The sequence below is a fragment of the Neomonachus schauinslandi genome, chromosome 8 (assembly GCF_002201575.2).
Source record: "Neomonachus schauinslandi chromosome 8, ASM220157v2, whole genome shotgun sequence".
Taxonomy (NCBI): domain Eukaryota; kingdom Metazoa; phylum Chordata; class Mammalia; order Carnivora; family Phocidae; genus Neomonachus; species Neomonachus schauinslandi.
Genome location: NC_058410.1, coordinates 5096043 through 5110738, shown reverse-complemented (window position 1 = coordinate 5110738; position 14696 = coordinate 5096043). Strand labels below are relative to the sequence as shown.

Sequence of the window (14696 nt, the reverse complement as noted above, 5' to 3'; positions counted from 1 at the left end):
CAACAACAAAATGGGGTCTCTAGCACTAGGCATCCTTTGTTTAAAACTTCCTGCTGTCACTTACTGTTGCAACCTCAGGCAGGAACTCAGCCTTGCTGCCATTTCTCCGTCTACAAAGTAGCAACAATGCCCACATTTTTAGCCATTGTGAGAATTAAATGAATCATCCCTGCCTGGTGCCTGGCGTGTAGTAGTTTCTCAGTATGTTTAGGGTATCATTATCTGGTCCATCTTCTTAGGAAGGGCTACACCAAAACTATTTTAAGTGTGTGGTTGAATGTCTCCTCATCATTTGGATACTTCCAGGAAAAGAAGTTCTTCCAACACCATATGGATGAATTAATGTATAGCTAAAGTAATGAATTCTTACGCTGGTCTATTTTTACGTTCCTTGTCCTCTCTTGGCCCCACATTTGGATACTTCTCTCCCCACATTTAAAGTATGTTTCCTCTATCATCGATCAATAAGTTCTTGCATTATGTAGGCTGTTATAAAGAAAAATAAATAGAGAATGAAGAAGCAGTGTGTTCTAGAGAGCCTGTGCACGGGGTACAGCAGGTGAATGGAGGAGGCTGGTCTCGGCGATGATGTCCTATAACCTACCGCCCATGATCTGCGGAGGTTTCTCCTTCCCAGCTGAGCATGGCCTCTATTTTTCAAGACATGATTAAAATGATCTATGCCGCTTAAAGCTTTGGGGATCTGCACGGAAATGTCAACTCAGAGATTGGCATAGATTTACACTTGCTTTTGGTGGTCATGAATTTGTTAAGATAAACATTACTGGTGAAATTAACCATTTTTTCCCTAATGTGAATTTTTGCTATTGTGTTGTCTGAGAAAAGCATCATTTAACACCAAAAAAAAAAAAAATAGTTCTAGAAGTCCATAGATAGAGCAATATTCATCATCTCTATTATCTGTTTAGCTACAAGGGATTCTTTGCCAAATATGATAATTAATTAGCTCTGTACTTGAACTCCAGGGTGATTGCCTCTCATTAGGGGCTGGAGTGGCCCCTGTGTGTGGCTGCTCAGCTGGCTCAGCCGGATGGTGCTTTGGGAAGCTCTGTGAAGAAAAACAACATCAGTATAATTATAAGTAAAAAACAACAACAAAACCCACAAAAACCAAAGTCAGATGCTTGTGATGTACTTTCACAAGGTTGGTGTTTCTTTTCTTGAAAAACTTAGTAAATAGAAGGCTTGAGATGTGGGCTATTATTGAAATAAGAAAATAATACCCTTATGATCGATATCACTGACATAATTCTGGAGAAAAATAAAAACCGAGCCCTTTAAAATACATTTGGCATTTTAAAATGTATTGCTGTGCTTTGTTTTTCTCTAATTCGGTTTTCAACTTGGTTGTAGGATCTGATTTAGTTTGGAGCTGCTGTCTGCATCATTTTGTTATTGTGATGCTATGCTAGAGACAAGTGGAGCATAAAAGGCCATCTTTGTTCTCAGGGCAGCAAGTGTCCTGAAGGTTGAAGAAAAACCGGGGCGTCTTATTCTGCTGAACACTCAAAAGAATAAAACAAGCAAGTAGTAAAAGTGTAATCGCCTGTGTGTTTTTTAAAGAGATGGAGCCAGACTGTGCCCGCAATGTCCCTTCCCCCCTTGGCCCCCCAGCGCCGCCCCCCAGCCTCCGTCAGGGTTCAGTCCTCTCAGCAGAAAAGCAGAAATGCTCCTGGCCTGGCCTGCCCGAGTCCCCGGCAGATGCCCTCTGAGTCCCCTTTCCTCCTCACAGCCTCTGCAATTCCGTGTGAGTGTCCACCCAGACATGCGTGGGCCACGTCACCTGCGGGAGAATGTCTGTGTCTGCAAAACCAGGGAGCAAGAGGGAGCCTGCTTCTCCCAAGAGCATGTTTACATCCGTCTGAACTTCACGGCAGCTGAAATATTTATGAGTTTTTGGTGTGTGTGCTGAGCCTGGCCGGATCACAGAAGCTTCAGTGGCCCAGTGGATGGAATTTGTGACCCCCCCCCTCCTCCCATTCACTTCATTCCCCCCCTCCCACACACACACTGACACTGACATTTGTCCTAAACCCTCTCTTAATGCTGTAACATAATTCATTAGGACAGCCTTAATGAGCTGATAATTAGTCTGGTGGGAGGGGGCAGAAATGCCAAACTCAGAGAAAAGTCGAGCAGGCTGGGGCTTCTTAAAGAGCCCTGGGAGAGCTTTTTGTCAACAAAATGGATCACACTTGCAGGCAGTAAAACTTTCAAATGACCTTCATGTCAAAATATTAGGCTGCTATTTTTCGCTGGATGGTAGTTTCATAAACATAAAAAGCCACATATCATTCAGAGTGCAGAAAAATTTGTCTCAAATACATGGAGCGCCCCCCCTTTTTAGAAAGACTAATACAGGCTCTGTATAGTGGAGAAAATGACAGAATGTTCCAGCCTTTCTCTTGGGCTGAAAACAGATATTTACAGCAGGCTTGCGTGCGCTCTTTAGCCCCTCACCCGCTCTCCCTCTTTAAAGGAAAACATTAAACTATGTGTATGGACATAGAAGTAGATGGGAGAGAAAGATATAAATCCTAGAGAAATTTTGCTTATCTTCATTCAGGAAAATTGCCCACTGAGTTGCACAATTTACAGAAAAGGCAACTGCATTAATATTCGACGAGCAGTCAGAAGACAGAGTTATAATGAACTGCTGAAAGTAGCTTTTCTTAATGTGGAGAAAAAAATCACCATGACTATGAACAATAGATACTTTTACTTCTTTGAATCCATTTCTTCTCAAGGTTAAACTTCAGGAAGGCAAATGGATATTTGATTTTGCACTGTCGAAGTGAGAGTTAGTATAACCACATTCCCAGGAATGTGTAGTCTCTCTCCTGCTGGAGTTTTGGTGCAACCCCCCCCCCCCCACCGCCTGCCCCCAATCTGGGAAGCATGAGGGATGTGGGATACATGTGAGCCAAAGCAGTACCAGAGGACTGATGATGTGCTCTGATTTGAGCTCAAAATCCGGTCTAAGCGGTGACTCAAGGATAAGGCACCACCTTGGGGAATGAGAAACAATGATGATTGGAGGGACACAGAAGATCCAGTTACTGATAAAGATGAGAATAAGTAATTATATGTCATTTTTGAATAGTCCCCTGGTTACCAGTCAATAAAGATAATGCACATTAAAAGTGCTTTGCCAAGAAAAAGGCATTATATAAATGTTGTGTTTTATTGCTGCTATCAGAATTAAGAGGTGATTACTTAGCTCGGGTTTCAGTGCATAAATAAGAATTGGCCCTGCCTCTTTCCGTCACCTTTGACGTCCCGTGTTCAAATAGAATTCCTTCCTGCCCTTAAGACGGGAATCACCAGATGTGCTGCTGAGTAAAGCACAGTCCACAGTCTCTACAAACAAGTGCTTGTAGAGAGTTTGTGAAAGCAAGCCTTCTTAGCACATTAATCTAGATTATGTTTTGGCAAATGGCTTTTTGTCATGGCCATTACGGGACTAGCCTGTGACATGGCGTGACGCCTGGGTGCTACCCATGTCAGGGGATTTGGGTCTAGGACGATAGATCTCCTTTCCCATCCAGTGCTTCTCAAACTTGGACATCCGTACAAGTCAGCAGCAGGGAGGGTCCAGGTGGGGGTCTGAGGGTCTGCATTTGTAACAAGTTCTCAGGTGATGTCATTGCTGCTAGCCCAAGGACAACGAGCCCTTGGCGTTTATAGTCATCTGAGAGTGTTCATTTCACAAGACCAACTTCTCAGAGACTGTTTCCTACCCAGCCCCCAGCTACAGTTTGGGTACAGACCAGCCGGTGAGCAGAAGGGCATGTGGCTGGGAGGTCACAGTTCCAAATTACGAATCAACACCAGCATACATCATCCAAGATGACCCTATCAATTTTGCTTTTCTAAACTTTTAAAACAGTAAGATGTTATACATTCTCCCAATATACTTTAAAAATTTTTAAATTATTTTTTTATTTTTTAAAGATTTTATGTATTTATTTGAGAGAGAGAGAGCATGGGTGAGGGGAGGGACAGAGGGTGAGGGAGAAACAGGCTCCCCGCTAAGCAGGGAGTCTGACCCGGGGCTCAATCCCAGGACTCCAGGATCATGACCTGAGCCGAAGGCAGATGCTTAACTGACTGAGCCACCCAGGCATCCCTCTCCCAATACAATTTTAGATTTTATAGAGGGAAGATCTTTTTCCTGGTTGAACATGATAAAACTCTTCAAAACAGAGCATGAGTTTCTAATACTAGAAATAAATACTACAGAGGTGCTTCTCCACAGCCTGAGTGAGTAGCTGAGTTATGAGTCGGGCTAGGGTTTGGCGGTGTGAAGACATTTTAGATATGTTAGAGGGACTTGGTCTAAAGCCGGGGTTTCCCATGGAAAGATCTGTCTCTCCAAAGGGCCTGTTATGATTGCTTATACCTCAAGTTGGGAGTTAGTTCAGACTTGTAACATTGTTCATTGGCTGAATTTCTTATTAGAAAAAATTTTTTCACATCTGCGCAATATCCTGTTCTTCCCTCAGCCATCAGCTTGCTACACATGTTGGGGTTCTTGCAATTGTGCATCCCCAGCAACCACCCTCATCTGGTTTTTAGGACATAGGGTAGCTTGGGCAGCTTCAGAAACCCTGGAGTCACTTTCACACTAACTGTGAGGACTAATCCTGGAACCGGGTCCATGTCATTGGCTTGCACAGTGGATGCCAGTCCATGTTCTGGATCTCTCAATAATCATAGGCCTACCCATGGTGGCCCAGCTGTAATCTGACTGCTTCTGTCCCAGGGCCTCGTTTTCAATTTATTTACATTTATAGGAACTTTGCTTGTCAGGGTATAACGGTCCTCAAGTGAGGAGCACTCTGGAAGAATATGAGCAGATATGATCAGGAACTTCTCTCCCAAGGTCCTGAGTAAAGCTGTCTATATATTTTTAAGTGCAATCAGAGATTGGTTCCAAGAATATTGCTCTCTGCAGTTTTTACTATACCAAATCTTTCTCACCAGCAGAGAAAAGTCAAGTAACGAGGAAACAGCCCCCAAGTGGGCCTCAAGTTCTGATAATCGTACCTTCATAATGTCCTGTCTGTTCATGCCTCATCTGGTGTAGCCAAGCTCCCGCATTGCCTCTGGGCCACTCTAATCATCACCTGGACTTCTCTCGTGTCTGGGATTTTTCATGAAACCGAACTCCTTTTAAGTTTATCCTATCAAGTCTTTTGAGTCTGTTTCGTAAATGAGCACGTTGATCACATTCTACCAATGACTGCAAGTGTCCTCTCCTTCCTTCCTCACTTACGTTCCTAACCCTTAGTTCAGCTGAGTGGCTTCTGGAAGAAAGGGAGAGCTCAGTGAGCAGCTGGAGTCTCTAGCTCCAGGTGAACTTCAGCAGATAGCCTGAGGGGTCAAGGGGGCGCGTTGGTTTTCCAGGCAGGAAAGAAAGCTGAGTCACTCCCAGGAATGAAGGAAAAAGCCGGAGCCTCAGCAAGCAGAACCAGGTCGGGAAGCAGAAGCATCCACATCCATGGAGCCCTTGGCTCTGATGGCTGGGCCCCTGCAAAGCTCCATTCTGCAGAAAAGACCTCTCCACCAACGCCCAGCCACCTCGTCCAGATTTAGCAACCTCGGTGGAGAGAGGAAAGAATAACCCCCACGTTGACCAATGAGGGCCAGGCAAAGTGTCTGGCTCTGCCGGGAGGGGGGAGGGGGGGCATTAATGCCCACCTCTTTGGCAGCACTTTGCTGGGCGGTGGGACAGAGAGATGAGATGGCAAGCTCAGGTGGCCTCCCTAGGCTGTGAGCAGCAGCATCCCCCACCGCTTAGAATGGAAGCGGGCTGGCATCCTACAGAAAGAAGGCCGGGGCAGCCCCAGGATGGGATAGCGACAGCCTATATCCAACCCTGCCATCTGGACAAGAAAATGAGGGTTCACTTCTGTAGGGTGATCCTACGTTTGTAGGACCCCTGTGTCCTGAAGTGGACCCTGAATCCGAATTTATTGAATTCCGTTTATTTCCTGATGTCCTTAAAATGAAACAGACAGCCAAAACGTGCTCCGGTGACTCTGAACGGCGATGCTCTGGGTTCATCATAAGTGGCCACGCTTTAAGGTTCCGCCATTTCAAGGCCTCTGGCAAGAGGGACAGCTGGCATGATTTCGCTTTAACCAGTTCTTCCCAAGTTCTAGCTGCACTTTTTCGCTGGAATTCTCACTCTTTTAACCTGTTCTGTGGGGCCTGGCACAGAAAGCACCCCTGTTCCTGACTCCACCGAGAAGCTGTGCGGTCTTTGGAACACCAAGACTCATCTGGAAAGATTCCCAGTCTGACAGCTGAGCTGGAGGCCAGAGCAAGTTCGGTCCCCGTCCCGCCCCCACCCCCCGCCATCGGGAGGCAGCAACCTCCGCCCGCCCCCAGCCTGCGGCGCGCCCTCCCCAGACCCGCTGGACCGACCGTGTGGTCCCCGAAGAAGCCCTATCCCTGTTTCTTTCTACCCAGTTTGAACCTCGTTGAAAGCAACAGCACTGGCGACTGTGGGCCTGATGTCCCCTGGGGAGACGCCCACCCTCGCAGCCACCGGACCCTAGCGGCTCTCGGGACTGGAAGCGAGGACTTTGCAAGGTGCCCTCGTTCGGAGAGACGGTGGCACTTACGGTCTCGTGCCGGTGGCTCCCATGAGCTGGCTCCGGAACGTGTCAGCCCCCTGCGTCCTCGCCCCGATCCCCGGCTCTGGGAGGGGACTGGGGGGGCGGTGCCAGAGCTCAGGTGTCTGGGTTCAGATCCACCACAGAGTGCCCACAGGGCCCGAGCAAAGGACTCAGACTCTTGAGGGCTGCCCACCCCGCTCCAGCGGGCTGTCACAGGTCATGGGAGAGGTCCATAACCGTGAGTTTCCCACTGCCCCCACGCCTCCAGCTCCCCCTCATCCGTGTCATGCTGTTAGCCGCCCCCCCGCCCCAAGCCGAGGCTGCTGCCAGGCGGACGCCCACCGGCCTCACCCTCCCTGCCTGGGGGTTTGCTCAGGGACGACCCTCCGATTCTTCTGGATCAGCCCCGTCAGGCCCTGGTGAACACGCTGTTCTCTGAGCTGAGCCGGAGACTCCCCTGGCTTCCCTCCTTGGGATCCCAGGCCACCCTGGCTGGGGTGGAAATAACGCCTCAGGAGGGTGTCTTGCTCTCTTCCCGCTCAGGGTATAGTAGCTGCTCAGTAAACAAATGGTCCCAGGCTGCAGTGGGGGTCATCCTTCCCTCTGCTCCTAACCAAACACTGGTGGGGCTCTCTTTCTCGCTCCTCCTACTGGCCCCGGGGTCCTGGAGGAAACGAGGGCATATCAATGACCAGAAGCTTCTCAGCAAAGGGTGCAGTAAACCGAGGCAGGGGTCCTCAAGCTAAAGAGAGGAAAAACTGAGTGCCAAAAATTGGGAGCTGGCCGTTTTCTTCGCCCCTGGATGACCTGAATGGTGGGGCGCACTCAGTGTGGCTCGCGGCCTCCACCACCTCAAACCTGGCTTTCATCGTTTCTGGTCTTCACCAAGTTAACACTTTACCAAAATGGCTAAGATTATCTTTCTATCATCATCTCTCTTCTTTCCTTGAGACTTTATCAGGGTTCACAGCACAGTCTTTTTCTATGTTTTTTTCTTCCTTTTCTTTTGTGCACTATCTTTTTTCTCCCTTCTTTACCTCCTTCCCTCTCTGCGTGTTCTCCTCTCCCTCCCTCTCCTAGAGCATGGAATAATGTTCTGTGCAATGTAGATTTTCAATGTTTGCTCACTGGATCGATTTCTTTCACCTTTTTAAAAGAGGAGTTCATATTTTAAGGGCGGTTTTGGGTTCACAACAAAACTGAGAAGACAGCACAGATTCCCCACATGCACCTGCCCCTGCACATGCACCTCCCTCCCCACTTACCCCCACATGCACCTGCCCCCACATATGCACTGCTTCTGCATTATCAACATCACTCCCTAGCTGATGAACCTATAGACACATCATTATCACCCAGAGTCCTCAGTTCATATGAGGGTTGTACTCGTATACATTCTATGGGTTTGGACAAATGTATAAGGACACGTATCCAGCATTATGGTATCATAGAGAGTATTTTCATTGACCTGAAAGCCCTCTGTGCTCCACTCAATCCTCCCTATTCCTTCACCCCTGGAAATCACTTCCCTTTTTACTGTCTTCACGGTTTTGCCTTTTCCAGAACATCATAGAGTTGGAATCGTACAGTATGTAGCTTTATCAAACTGGCTTTTTTCATTTAGTAATAAGTATTTAAATTTCCTCCATGTCTTTTCATGGTTCAAGGGCTCATTTCTTTTTAGTGCTGAGTAACATTCCATTGTCTGGATGTACCACAGCTTATTTATCCATTCACTTACTGAAGGATATCTGGGTTGTTTCCAAGTCTTGACAACTATGAATAAAGCTGCTATAAACATCTGTTTTTGTGTGGACATTGAGTTTTCAGATCCTCTGGGTAAATACCAAGGAGCACAGTTGCTGGATCCTACGGTAAAAGTATGTTTAGCTTTGTAAGAAATTGTCAAACTGTCTTCCAGTGTGGCTGCACCATTTTGTATTGCCATCAGTAGTGAATGAGAGTTCCTTTCCCTTCACATTTTCACCAACATGTGTGTTGTCGGTGTTCCCAGATGGTGACCATTCCTGTTCCTGCATAGTGGTATCTCTCTATTTTAATTTGCATTTTCCTGATGACATATGATGTGGAGCATCCTTTCATATGCTTATTTGCATCCTTTATGTCTTTTTTTGGTGAGGTGTCTGTTAAGATCTGGGGCCCATTCTTTGATTGGGTTGTTTGTTTTCTTATTGTTGAATTTTAAGAGCTCTTTGTGTATTTTGGATAACAGTCCTTTATCAGTTGTGTCTTTGGCAAATACTCTCTTCCACTGTGTGGCTTGTCCTCTCACGCTTCTGACAGTGTCTTTGCAGAACGGAAGTTGTTAATTTTAATGAAGTCCAGCTTATCAGTTATTTCCTTCTTGGATCATGCCTTTGGTGTTGTGTCTAATAAGTCATCATCCTACCCAAGGTCATGTAGGCTTTCTCTTAAATTATCTTATAGGAATTTTATTTTACATTTAGGTCTATGATACATTTTGAGTTAATTTTTGTGACTGGTTTAAGGTTTCTATCTAGATTTGTTTTTTGCATGTGGATGTCCAATTGTTCTAACACCATTTGTTGAAGAGACTATCTTTGCTCCCATTGCATTGCCTTTGCTACTCAGTGGAAGATCAATCAACAGTGTTTATGTGGGTTTATTTCTGGGCTCTCGTTTCTGTTCCACTGATCCAATCTACACTTCTCTTCTTTCACCAATACCACACTGCCTTGATGACTGTACTTTATAGTAAGTCTTCACCACCCTGATTCCATATCGTTTCCCCCTGTGTGCTTAAGTAGAAAGTGCCCTACACTTAAATAATATCAGCTTTTTGAGCTGAGAGACCCAATGCCATTATGATATTGATTTAAGTTTATCAGACGGCTGGGAGGCTGAGATTCTCTACATGGAAGTATATCCTTGACTTTTTGTGTGTTTAGAAGGACTATAGCAACCAATAAAATTAGTAAAAAGGGAGAAGGCTTGTGTGTGTGCCTTTCTATACTGAGTTTTCATAGGACCTTTTGGGTTTGAGCCCATTCCTCAAAGATAGGAAGTGAGTAATTTGGAAAGAAAATAATCTATTTCAATTACTTGTCAGGACAGCCCCTTCATGACACTGTTTAATGGAAGAGGTTGGGTTTCTGTTGTAATTGCTCTTTCGTTTTCTCTGTATCTCTCCCTTCATCTGTATTTATGTGTTTCAGGATTGTGCTTGACACCCGTGCCTCTAGAGAGTTGTCTAAGTTACATACACAAGAAAATCAGAGATGAAGTTGGTTAGAAGCCTATTTGAAGAAACTGAGATTCTTTCTCATATCTCTGTTAAGGATGTTTTCTGCAGTTCTGTTTTAGATTGGGCTGTTTTGCTTTGGGACTTCCACATGGTTGTTCCCAATTTCTGCCCCCACTTTGGTAAATTATCCCTCAGAGTAAACCCATGGAGGATTTCTGCTACACTGGATGCTGATCTGCAAGTTGCAGGATGGTTCTGGCACAATCTGTCGATATGCATCATTCGAAGCAACTGAACGCCTCTCCTTAGATTGTTCTCAGTTCGTGGTGCTGTGTACAAAAGAGCTCTTCCTTCCCTTAGTTCCAGGCAAAATTTTATGACATGGTTATAAACCCTTGGAAGTTGAACTCTTAATGGAGACATAGACTAAATCTCAAGTATTGTGGTGCAAGGGTTCTTAAAGGAGGTTGCTGGGGGGGGAGTGATGAGAAAGGAGAAAGTCATGGTGCACATGATGACACGTAATCTGGGACCACATTAGAAGTAGTCACACAGCTGGAACCCAGGTAGGGAGGGCATGCAACATAAGTTACAGAATAAGTGTTAATTGTGTCTTTGAAACACTGAAAGGCATAACTGAATCTCCTGATTTTAGATCCATGGGTTGTACCTTAATCTCAGTAGAGCTAGACACTTAGTGCTGAGTAAGACAAAAAGTGGAGAAACCCTCATTGGTCAGTAGTGTTAAAATGAAATGAAGATCGCTTTCCCCCAACCCATATAGATGAAAGAGAGGCCACTGAATGGTTAAAAAACCAAGCTGTGGTACATCAATTTTATAAACTCTCAGAGTTCTCAAGTTCTTAAAGAGATGACTTTGGACAGACACCTGAGTTCTTTTATCTCAGAGTCACTTCTATTAAAAACAAAACCTGCTTCAGTGGTGTCCTCAAAGGCAGCCCCACCTGACTTGTATTTGATGCTGGTCAAAAGTTAGTGATGTTTAAAGGCATGCTAATGAAAGATTTTTGTATATATTACCTCAGTGAATTTCCTGTACCAGGAAATAAATAGAAGTCAAAGATTTTCCCCCAGTTGTGACATGAAAACACAAATAGGAATTGACAAGCAGTCTGTACATTCTACCTTGACACTAAAGACAAATAAACTTCTTAATTCCTGAAAGAACATGGCTCAGAGAGGATTTATAAAAATTTTAAGTGACGAAATTCTGTTTTTAATTACACTTGATCTTAGCCAAAAGGCCGAGAAGCGATTCTCTGTTTTTAATGAAAAATCTCTGTGGAACCCTGATAAGAACTGAATTGTGGTCCCCCTCCCCACCCAACACACACCAATGTCATATGTTGAAGCTCTAACCCCCGGGGTGATGGTTTTGGGGGATGGGGCCTTTGGGAGGTGATTAGGTTTAGATGAGGTCAGGAGGGTGGAAACTCCCATGATGGGAGTGCACCTTTTTTTTTTTTTTTAAATTATAATTGACACACAATGTGACCCTAGTTTCAGGTGTTCAATGTAGTGGTTTGATAAGGGATTAGAGCTCTTTTAAGAAAAGACACAAGAGAGTTGCTCGCTCCCTCTCTCTGTGTGCCATGTGAAGACAAAACGTTTAAGAAAGGTAGCCGTCTGCAAGCCAGGAGGAGAGTCCACAGCAGAAACTGACCCTGCGGGCACCTTCCAGAACTGTGAGAAATAAATGTCAGTTGTTTAAGACCCCTGGTCTGTGGTAATTTTGTTATAGCAACTCAAGTAGACTAATACAAGCCCCAATACATAAAACAGGTTAAAGTTGGTTTCTTTCCAAATTACTCACTTCCTATCTTTGAGGAATGGGCTCAAACCCAAAAGGTCCTATGAAAACTCAGTATAGAAAAGCACACACACAAGTAAAATTACACATAATTTTATATCATATATCATTATAGAGTTTACTATATAGGAGAAGGATCCTGTCATATAATTGTGTATTATATATTATATTTAAATGTTTTGTAAGTAAACTTTATAACATTTACTCATGATAACATCAACTAATGATAATTCTAGTTAGTTTGATGTTGCCTGATGTGTTAAATTTGATTTATAACATATTAGAGTATTTGTGGTGTTTTTATGTATTTATTTTCATTGTCAGAAAGGTTTAAAATTCAAATATTTGCAGAATCTCAAAGCAGCTCTAGGAAATTTGGCTCTAGAAGTTTGAAAAAAATTGACTGAAACTGTATGGGACTGCATTTAGGCATTTCTGGAAGGTGTTTTGAAGAGCCATCTGGTGAGAATGTGGACTTGTGAGTAGAGTGGAGGCCACACAGCCTGGTGCGTAAGAACATGGGCTGTCTGTGAGGAAATGTCGGCCCCCACTTACTAGTCCCACTTTACTGATTTGGGGCTTGTTGCTGGGGTTGCCATAATGTAATCTGACAGACTGGGTGGCATAGACAACAGAAATATTTCCTCACAGTCCTGGAGGTGGGAAGTCCCCCATCAAGGTGCCGTCCTGGTCCATTTCTGCTAAGGCCTCTCTTTCTGGCTTGCAGACCCCCGCCTTCTCTCCATGTCCTCATGTGGGTTTTCCTCAGTGTGTGAGTACTGAGAGCTCTGGACTCTTCTTCTTCTTAGACGGACACTAGTTCTAGCAGATTTGGGCCCCATTTAACCTTAATCACTCCCCTAAAGTCCCTAGCTCCAAATACAGTGACCTTGGAGGTTGGGGCTTTCACATATGGATTTTGGAGGTACACCATTCAGTCCACAAGAGGGGTGATTAGATATTTATCTCATAGGACTGGTGGGAAGTTCAAGTGGGTTGATATATAAAAAAGGCTTAGAACAGTGTCTAGCACAAGTGAATGCTTAATCATCATTAGCTGTGTTTTATTAGAAAATCATGGCTTCTGGGCGCCTGGGTGGCTCAGATGGTTAAGCGTCTGCCTTCGGCTCAGGTCATGATCCCAGGGTCCTGGGATCGAGTCCCGCATCAGGCTCCCGGCTCAGCAGGGAGCCTGCTTCTCCCTCTGACCCTCTCCCCTCTCATGCTGTTTCTCTCTCGCTCGCTCTCTAAAAAATAAATAAAATCTTAAAAAAAAAAAAAAGAAAATCATGGCTTCAAAGAAGCAACCACATCCTTAATTAAGACAGCCAGCAAACGTCGGGAAGCACTGGACACTTTCACGTGTTTTTCCTGGGTGCTGTCTTGGTAGAAGGCACCCCCGGGATCCTTGGGTTGGGGGGACCCGTGGAGCTGCTCCACGCCTTGGCAGCTGAGTGTGTCATTCTCTGGCTATCTGCCCTCCTGTCCTGAGCAAAGAGGTCCATAATGCGTGATTAGAAGGTGACTTGAATGGATGGGTGTCCCAGTTCAGATCTGCACATTTCAGATGTACCAGGTAGGACTGGCCAAAGAGAGCTGGCAGCAAGCATTCAAGTATCCGCCTAGGGCTGGGAGCTGGTTCCAGCATCTTCCGTAGCTGTGACTTCCAGTGCAGTGCCTATGGACCTATGGTAAGTGCTAGATGAATGAAAAGTGAATGATGGTGGTTGAATGACATCTCTCCTTTTAGTGACAGATCCTATAAGATACTAAGGATCACTGGCTGCTTCTTTTTTGGCAAAAAGGAAAAGAAATACAGAAAAGAAGGAAGAAAGAAAGGATCTGAGCAAGGAAAGAGGGAGGGAAGGAGGGAAGACAGGAAGAGAGAGAGAGAGGGGGACAGTAGGAGAGAGGGAGGTGAGGAGGGAGAGAGGATGAAGGACTCGCACAACCGTTTCGGAAGACAGAAGCACTCATCGCTGCTCCAGGACCTGCTGCCACAGGCTTACAGCTGCCTCACTTACCATGTCTGTCACCGGATTAATTACTTTCCTCTTTGACAGCCACTGGAGCATGCTCCCCGGGCTGTGCTGAGGTTGGCTCCACCCAGGTCTTCTTGACCACGAAGACTGAGCGGTCACTGTCAATGGGTGTGCGGACACACGAGGTAGGACATTAATTACCCAAGGCAGGAAAAACATAGACGGAGAAGGAAAAGCTTCTTCGAAGTTTCATTCCTCTTTCGTTATCCTTGTTGTGGGCTTTTTCTAATTGTGGAAAGCCTGGTGCAGAGGAAAGAAACAGAACAGTCCGGCTGGATGTGAGGTAGGACTGGGGATTCATGGGCAGACCTGTCTGTATGTGTTTGGGCACCTTTCAGGCACATGGTGACCTGAGATCAGGTGGCCAAGGTCCTGGGCTGAACTGAGCAGGTGGGCGCATACACAGACAGACCCACACTTCCATGTGTAACTTCGAGAAACGTCACGGAGCAGAAGTGGAAGGAGAACAGTCTAGAAAGCAAGGGACTTGGGTTCAAGATAAATACTTGTTGCTCACGGGTTTTGTGACCTTTGCCCATAGCGTGATTTCTTGATTTTCTCATCTGGAATAAAAAGGTTGATATCTCCCAGGCTCTCCTCTGGCCTCTAAGTCTTATAATTACTTTACCCACTTTTACTCTTCTGCTGACAGGTTTTTCTCATTCCCAGAAGTTCAGAAGGAGGCACCGATGGAGCTTTGGAGAGCTGCAGAGGAGACACAGGATGCCGAGGGCTGGGATGGGGGCTGGGGCTTGGACTTCCCTAGGATTTTTCAGGAACTTTTAGGCAGCCCAGTCAGGGAGATATTACACTCTCAAAATGACAGAGGTTAGCAATAAAAACAGGGGAATGAACACCAGTGAACAAATTAAGAACATGGCCGTGAAGACTTCAAATGAAGGACGCAAAGACTCCGGGCTCTGTCCCCACTGCAGCGCCTGTCCCCCCCC

General features: G+C 45.5%; 1 non-coding gene and 1 pseudogene across 1 annotated transcript; both read right to left on the bottom strand.

Moving 5' to 3' along the window:
* Positions 1-14696, bottom strand: part of LOC110583161 — a 141689-nt pseudogene that overhangs the window by 85978 nt on the left and 41015 nt on the right.
* Positions 10953-11150, bottom strand: LOC123325666. The gene has a single exon (XR_006540583.1). It is a non-coding gene; the product is annotated as a U2 spliceosomal RNA (small nuclear RNA).